Source organism: Ursus arctos, unplaced genomic scaffold, assembly GCF_023065955.2.
Source record: "Ursus arctos isolate Adak ecotype North America unplaced genomic scaffold, UrsArc2.0 scaffold_34, whole genome shotgun sequence".
Classification (NCBI taxonomy): Eukaryota; Metazoa; Chordata; class Mammalia; order Carnivora; family Ursidae; genus Ursus; species Ursus arctos.
The window spans coordinates 20,946,494-20,955,580 of NW_026623030.1; positions in this window are offsets into that span (position 1 = coordinate 20,946,494).

Genomic DNA, 9,087 nt, shown 5'->3' on the forward strand with positions numbered 1-9,087 from the left:
ACTGAAAGCAACAGTCATGTAGGGGAGGTCTCCCTCCTCCTGCACCGCCTCCCCACCAAACAAAAACAAGTGTCTTTGTGGTCTAGAAAGATATTCAGTAACGAGGAGCGGAAGTCACCAAAAATGCAGACCTTTCTTCACGACGCCTGTAGTTTGGTTCCAAAGGAGAAAAGCAAATGTACGTCCTGTTTCATGAGGTCCATTGGCGGGCGGGGGGTGGGGGGGATCACAGGTCCTATAAGACCAACTTTATGACAAACCTCAGACCCACCCAAACAATCAGACCCGTGCTTCTGCGAAAGATAGAACTTTCCATTTAGGTGCTTTCACTTAAAGAATTTTCAGCACCAAGTCCTGCCTGTGTTGTTGGGAGAAGCATATGGATCAGAACAGGACTGGGTATAAATTCAAAAACCTCTTTCTGATCATTTAAAAATTGTTCTTGCAGGGTGGGACTAGAAATCCTGCAGACCCAGCTTCTCTGTGCAAAGACCTTGGGGTGAGTCAGGTTTGAAGGGTTTGCACAAAGATCTTCCCCGGGGCTGGGGGATGAGCCTCTAGTGTCATCCAAGGAGACTCCCAGGATGGTAATGGGAAAGGACTCCAGAAAACAACCTGTCCCCTCCCCAGGCCGTTTTCTGGTGCTTTTTAGCATCCCTTCAAGCAGCAAGCATCAGCTTTGGTCAACATGCCCAGAGAAGCACCTGGAATGGTGTCTTGTCAGCAGCAGAGATGGTCTCTCAGCAGGAGCTGTGGCTCCAAGGAGGGGGTCAGGGGGAGAGCTGCCCAACCCCCGCTGACCTCCCACTGGGATCCCCATTGGCCAAACCCAAGCAGAAGTCAGAGGGAAGAGAGCCCATGGTTGTACCACATAGGTCAGCCTCCCAGAACACAGGGTGGGTGGGGAAGGGAGGAAAATGAAACTGGAGGAGCAAACAGAAGACCCCACACACCATTCTAGCCCCACCCTCCGCACAGTGCCCAGCACAAAGCTTCAGCTCAACAGATATTCGATGAATTGAGTGAGTGAGCCTTGATCCAGCCTAGTCTGGGTACCTTGCATTTTTCTGCCTTTGGATTTTTGTTCACACTAGTCTTTTCCCCTGAAATGCCCTCTGCTTCCTCTCTGAGTCATACCCCATCCTTCCTAGCCCAGCTCAAATTCAGCTCCCCTGTATGTTGAATGAAAGAAGCCAGACACAAAAGAATACAAACTGTATGACTCCATTTATATACAATTTTGGAAAATGCAAACTCATCCGTGGTGACAGAAAGCAGAGCACTGCTTGCCCGGGGATGGGGTTGGGTGGGAGGGGTAAGAAGAGATACGAAAGGACAGGAAGGGACTTTCACGGCTGATGGCTATGTTCGCTATCTTGAGCGCGGTGATGATGGTGTATACAGGCGTGTACGTATGTCAAAATGCATCAAATCTATGCTTTAAATATGTGCAGTTTATTACACATCAGTTGTATTTAAATAAAAGACCAAAAAAAAGAAATCCACCCCCCCCCCAAATCTTCAGTTTCCCCACCTCCTAATAACGCCCGGTCCCTGGCTGTCCGTGCTCTGCGTTCCCGCGTTCAGCGAGTTACGTACTGACCATCTGCTCCGCGCGGCACACTGGGCTGGATGTCAGGACAGGACCCAGTCCTCAAGGAGCCCGGAGCCCTGTGGAAGGAAGAGATAAGGGGTCAGAGGAAGTATGGAGGTTTCCCGGAGGAAACACATCTAAGCACCGACCTGAAAAGCAAGAGAAGTGGGTGGAAGTCAGGGAAGAAGAATAGTTACGATGAAGGCAACAATAGGCTCAGAAGGGACGGAGCGTGATGGTGGATCCAGTCAAAGCTCAGGACAGTTGGAGCGCAGGGAGGGAGGAGGCGGGACAGGAAGTAAGCAGGGTTGAGGGGTAGACAGGGGCTTGGAAACCAACTAAGACATTGCATGTTGTCCTGACAGCAATGGGGAAGCACCTAGAAGGTTTTAAGCATGGGAGTCACCTCGTCAGTTCTGTTCTACGGCAAAATCACTCTGGCTGGGCCGTGGGGAATGAACTGGAACAGGAGTGGGCGCTGAGTGTCCTGGCAAGAGGTGGCCTGGCCCGAACTAGGGTGTGACCACAGGCAGGTGAAAGACTGGGCGGGACTTAGGAGGGGTTGGAGGGGGGGCGAGAGAGAAGGAACCAGTGCGGTTTCTGGCTTGGGCAGCCGGGTGGCTGGCAGTGGCAGGAGGGGCAGCAGGTATGGGAGGGAGAAGATGTGACAAGTTAGCACTGATCACACTGAGTTTGAGGGGGTCTTTAGGCCCCCCAGGGAATCTGCTCAGCGGGTAGCTGGGTAGATGAAACTGACATCCAAGAACCAGGTCCCCTCCTTAAGCTTCGAGGCCCTTGAAGAAGCTACGAGATCCCTCAGGATCTCTGCACCCACAGCAAACGGCACATGAGGCCTGAGACGTGCTGTTCTCCCAGCAAATGTTTGTTGATTGACCCATGGCTGGTTTCTCTCTCCAGACTTGTACAAATACGCTCAGTCTCAAGGGACATCGACTTGTTTATGGGAGAGGTTTCCATCTCTCCTCGGTCCAGGCCCTAGATGAGAACAGGGTATGGAGAGCAACCCTAAATTCCCATGGGCCAACTCCACCCAGCCCTCCCAGGACTCCCACTGAGGCTCCCCAATCCCAGACAAGAGTAGGTCTTTGGTTGGCCTCCTCTCTTCATGATCAGTTTGCCCTCAGAAGGAAACAGAACTCTATGTCAGCCAAATACGAATCATTATGTGTCAGATTGCTCTAACATTGTTCTCCAGGAAGCCCTGGCCAATGTAAATGAGGTTGGGGACACATAATTCCTAATTCAAAGATTGAGAGATGCAACAGAGAGGTTCAGGAAGCTTGCCAAGGCCACACAGCAAATCCGAAGGTGGAACCGGGCCTCCTGATGCTGAGGGTGTCTTGTCCCCAACACTGGCTCATCTTCCCTCCCTACACTCTCCAAAGTTGGCCTCTGAGGACCCTGAGAGTCTCAGATTAGAAAAGCCATGAATAGCGTGGAAGGGTAAAGTGACTCGCCCACAGCCTCACAGCTAGAAAGGGGAAGGGGGCTTTCTCATTGGCACCGAAACTGAGTTCTTCCTCTCCCCCACTTCCAGATCTCTCCAGGGAACGTGTACGATCAGCAGTTGCTCTATTTATCTACACCGATGAGTTCGATCACGGGAAACTCTTCCTTCCTGGGGCATTTCATATCTCTTCCTGGCTTCATACTGAATGTTCTCCAACTGAACTCCCGGGGCGAGAACTCAGTCTGATTCATCTTCTTGCTCCCCAGCCCCTCGCAAAGTGCCTCGATCATGGGGGAGGCTCGATACATGCATGCTGATTCATTTTGACCCTTCGATGAGGTAGAAAGGAGAAATCGTTGGAGGAGGGGAGAAACAAGCCATTGACGGAATAATGCTCATGGCCCTGGATTGCCCTCTGGAAATCTGGATTTCTATCCCGACCCTTTTGGCTACCACGTGGGAAATACCAAGGCAGCCATCTGCTCCGGGCCTCAGATGTCTGTAAAGTGGTCCTAATGATAGAAGGAAGGACTTGAGGTCCAGGCAATCAGAATTCACATGAAAAGAATCACTTTTCTCATCAAATAAGGGGGTGGGGCGCTCTGCTACTTTCTCCTCTCTCCTCTCAAACTCCACTGAGATCAGAGCCCAGGAAAGGCCGCCGCTATCCCCAGTGGAAAATAATCAGTTCAAACAAACACACTCCAGTCAAGACCATGCAGGGTTGGGATAGCTTATCCGCTGGCTCCACTTCACAGACTGATGCCCAGAGAGGTAGAGTCGTTCCCCCAAGCTCACACAGCAAGAAAGCAGCAGAGTTTGGCAACATGAGGTCCATCAGACCAAAGCATCCCTGTTGGGAGAGGGCGCTGCTGGGTTGGCATCAGACAGCCCAGATGCCATCCTGGCTTTGCAAGTGGGAGGTTGTAAAATCCAGGAAAAGGTGGTCCACCTCTCCGCATGACAGTTTCCTTATCTCTGCAGCCGGTAGGAGAGTAGCACCTACCTCGAAGACGCACACGAAGTGCTCTGCCCAGTTCCCAGCTCATGCCTTCACCAGGTAAGCTGTTGTGGCTGCTGTTGACTCTGAAAAGTAAAGACCCCCGAGAGGTAATGCTAATGGTGGAAATGACTGGCCCTGAAACAGAGCAGGCTGAGAGACCTTTCAGACCACAGAACTTCTGGCACCTCTCAGAACTCCTAAGAATCTGGTCCCACATCACCTGATCACCCGCGTGCCCCGACCCCACCTGCAGATTCCACAGGGACACACCTCCTTCCAGAGAGAGACCCAACAATATCTTGAAAAACAAAGAGCTTCTTGGGGTGCCTGGGTGGCAAAGTCAGTGAAGGGTCAGACCCTTGGCTTCGGCTCAGGTCACGATCTCACAGTGGTGAGATCGAGCCCTGTGTTGGGCTCCGTGCTCAGAGCAGAGTCTGCTTGGGATTCTCTCTCCTTCTCCCTCTGCCTCTTCCCCCTGCATTCTCTCTCTCTTTCTCGCTCTGGAATAAATAAATAAAATCTTAATAAAAAAAAAAAAAGATCTTCTTGGGTCTGGTTTCATGAGGTCTCAAAAATCCTGAAGCCTCCCAGAGAGAAGCAGGAAAGGCAAAGCGGCCCCAAGAGGTTTTCACAACACTTGCCTGCCAGGAGAGCCCTCCGGAGAAGCGCAGGTGGCTACTGGCCCTGGGGATCTGAACGGCTAGGGCTACCGATGGGCTCAGGAGGGAGTGGGCCAGGCCTGGCTGGGTGTGGACACACACACACACACACACACACACACACACACACACACACACCCTGCAGTAGGGGCCTTTAGTGCGAGGGCTTGGGTGTCAGGGCCTTAATCCCAGGCAGTGGAATGGGGGCTTCTACCAACGGTAGGATGTAAGGTGGGGTTTCTCGGCCTCTACTCTACTGAGACTTTGAATAATTCTGGGGTTGGAGGAAATGGTCCTGTGTGTTGTGGGATGTACAGCAGTGTCCCTGGCCTACCTACCTGATGCCCATAGCACACTGCACCTGGTGAGGTCAGCCAACCTGTCCCCACATAGAGCTGTATGTCCCTTGGGAGACAAAATCAGCCCTGACTGTCAGAAAGGGGGCTTCCCAGAAGGGGAGGGAGAAACAGACACTCAGGTTAACAGCAGCGGGGAGCAGGGAGAGAAAAGGCGAGAACAGTAGAAATACTGGCGGGCTTTAGAAAAATAAAAAGACTGGACCCTGAACAGAACAGATCAGTAGCTCTGGGGACCTGGTCCAGGAAAGGGAGCTTACACCCTCCTCCTTTATTCTGAGGGATCCCTCCTTCTTATTTTCCTTAATAAGGGTACAATTCTATTATGTAAATATTTATTGATTCCTTTTTGCAGACAAGGCACTTTCATGCATGCACTTCAAACAATCATTCAGCAAATCTGTGCTGTTCTTACTGCTACTCCCGATTTCATCGCTAATAATTAACAGCAGCCATCATTAACTGGGCACTTACCTTGTGCCAGGCACTGTACGAAGCCCTTTACATTTATCATCTCATTTAATCCTCACAACTCCATGAGCTTCTTCATTTCCTTTATCATTATTATTTTTCCTGGTTTGCAAATGAGGGCAGTGAGCCTTTAAGGAAGGAAAGCAAAAGTGTGGGCCGAATGCTTTGGGGGAAGGAAGGAAGGAATGAACGGCCCAGCAAGTCTGTAGCTCTTCCTCCTTTGATGTTCCTAGTAATGCATAGACGTTGAATGGAAATTCAAGTTGATGGTGGGTGCTCCCTGCCCAGCCGGGAGCAGTTTGGGGGCTGGGGGAAGGGTGCTCCTCTCCTCGTTCTGGGAGCCAACTGCAGCCTCAGCCTCAGGGAACAGTGCTTGGCACACAGGAGGCAACCAAGACAGGCTTACGGAAGGAGCCGATGAAAGGAGGCACTTTGCAGATGTCTGATTTACCATTGAAAACACCACCCCCAGACCGAGCACGAGCTCTATTCCATAGTAGGATCTCGGTATTATTGTATATTGTTCAAAGAGTACAGGGCAGGTTCTAGAACCCTTAGGCTTCCTAGGACTGGAGGTAGTCCAGCACATCTGGCTCTAGATCGGTACTTCTTAAGTGGCGGTGATTTTGTACCCTAGGGACATTTGGCCACATCTAGTGATGCTTTGGGTTGTCACAACTGGGAGGAGGTGCTACTACTGGCAGTAGGGAGGAGAGGCAGGGGATGCTCGCTGCTCAGCGTCCTTCTGTGCACAGGACAGCGTCCCACAGCAAAGAATTCTCCAGCCCAAGGTGTTAATAGTGCCTGCTCTGTTATAATAAAGTCGGCTCTAGGTGTACGTACCAGCAGATGAATCATGATCAGGGATTGTTACAGATATTAGGGACAAGACACTATGGGGTCACCTGGTTGTTCATTCACTCATTCAAAACACCTGTATCAAAACTGTCTGATATAAGGAAACTGTAAGAAGGGGTGGGTAAGGAAGAAGTAGATGAATACAGATCAGCCCCCCTCTGCCGAGCTTGCCAGCTCCTGCAGTCTCCGGGAAAGACAAGCAACAAGAGAGCTGGATAGGAAATGGGTGGTTTCTGGAGAGAAGAACCCAAGAAGAGGAAGGAGGGAAACCTGTTTGGAGTTACTCAGAGAAAGGGAGACTCCAATCCGCCTCAATTTCATCAGGGGATCTTTTGGACTAGGTGTCAACGAGATGCACCAGCAGGGGGGGCCACGCTGAGAGAAACACGTGCTCTGTTCACAGCTGGCATTGTGCACCACCTCACAGAAGATTTCCATGGACAGCCCACGTTGTATTGTGAAAGTCTTTCTTTAAAATTTTGCAAAAAAAAAGAAAAAAAAAAAAGGAGAGACACATTAGTACTGTGGCCAGAAATTCAGACTGAATCTTCAGATCCAGGTACAAATCTGGGTGGTGGGCTCTGACACTTACCTGCTGTGTGACTTCCCCTCTCTTTGTTTCTCCATCTGTAAAATGGGGCCTGCCTCCTAATGCCGTTCTGAGCACGCCACAAAATGACATTTTTTACACGGATCATGGCAATGCATAGCACAACGTCAGGCACCTGAAAAGATTCAGCGACTTTTTTAATGCATACAAATTAGGGAGTGATCATTAATTTAGCAAAAGGATTCACCAGGAGAATTATCTTAATGTCACATTCCAGTAGGGCATTTAATACCTGGTGACATTGACCATTGTGGGATGGAGACATGTCTTTGTGTAACACTTCTATTGTGTAAAGGACGGTTCCCCTGAAGGGTGAAAGTGACTACCATGGGGGGCATAAGGCCTCTGGGAACAAGCTCCATCTGAAACTGGGCCAGCCCCAGCGGTGGGATTGGATATTGGAAGACCCTTTAATGACTCCAGGCACATAGTTACTTACACCTTCGTCCAAGAAGGTAACTCTCACCTTCCTACTCTGTCTATCCCAGGGCCCAACAAAATGGTCTCGCTCAATTTCACCTGCTCAAAGAGACTCTTCCCTTTGTAAAGAGTAAAGAAAATAGGCTCCAAATTAGACTCAGCTAACTACTGGAAAGCTCGATGTTATGCAGGTTCCCAAACATCGTCTTCCCAAATGCTCCAGGCAACCCTCTGAAGCAGGCACAATTATTGCCCATTTTGCAGATGAGAAGACTGAGACTCAAAGAGGCTGAGCATTCCTTCCTGCCATGACTGAGCTGGTCAGCAATGAAGTTAAGACTCTAAGCCTGGCCCTCTAGCTTCAGAGCCCTCTTCTACCTTGACAGATAAGAGAAGAGCTCTGGAAGGAGAAAATGAGATCTTAAAAGATGAATCTCATCTTTTTCCCTTTGCATTCAGTCTGTTTGTACCATCATCTTCCCCACTCACATCCCTGAACATACTATGCTCCCTTTTTCCTCTCCTATTCCAAACTCCAATACAAATAAAACAGACTAAAGCCATCCCTCATGGCCACTATGAGACAGGTATACTACTTTTATCTCTATTTCATAGATGAGGAAACTGAGGAACAGAGAGGTTAAATGACTAGCCCCATATCGCACAGCTGGTCAGCAATGGAGCCAGATTCCAGCCCAGGGGAATTGCGCTCCAGAGTTGAAACCGTTAACACCACACTGTATTACTTTTCTCACAAGTGGTACTGGCTAGATTTTTCAAAAAAAGATTTTGTAATTTAGGTATCTTGTGATTTGCCGTGCTTTTCCATTATCACCCTTTTGTTTGTAACCAAGAGAAGGTTTCAGACCCAACAAGAACAAATAAAAATCACTCTCCAAGGCATAAACCTGATTCTTCACCCCAGTTTGATCTTGTATCTGGTCTTCAGAAAGGACCTAAAGACTGTCCCCTCTTGGGATCTTCAGGCAAACTTCTTTCTTCCCTTTTTCATCCTGGAAACCCACCCAGCCAGCTGTTGCATTTGTAGAGCCCAAAAGATAGGCAAATGAAGTTCAGCCCCTCCTCAGCTTTGCACATCCATCTCCATTCACTTCTGTACCATGTGGGTCATCTATATATTCATTTATTATTCATTCAGTCGACACATATGTATTGAACAGCTATATTCCAGGTCCTGGGCTAGGCACAGGGGATTCAACAGTGAACAAGATGAACACAACATCTGCTCTCAAAGACCTCATACTTTATGAAGAAAGACAGACAATGTGCACCTGAACATATAAATAGGATAATTCTAGATATTGATAAGGGATACAAAGAAAATTGACAGAGAGGTAGACTGGGGAGGGACTGAGGATAGGGTGCTTAGCTAAGGTGGTCAGGAAAGATTTCTCTGAGGAGTTGACATTTGAGCTGAGACCTAAGTGACAAGCGGGAGCCGATATCATAAGGACCTGAGGGCAGAGGGGCAAGCCAAGTGCAAAGGTCTGGAGGTGAGAAAAATGAGAAGTGTGTGAGACACAGCAGGGGAGCCAATGAAGGGGGAGCATGTTACAGAAATGGGTGGGAGCCCTTCGCAAAGGCCCCTCCAGAGCAGGGTGAGGAATATGGATTTTATTCCAAG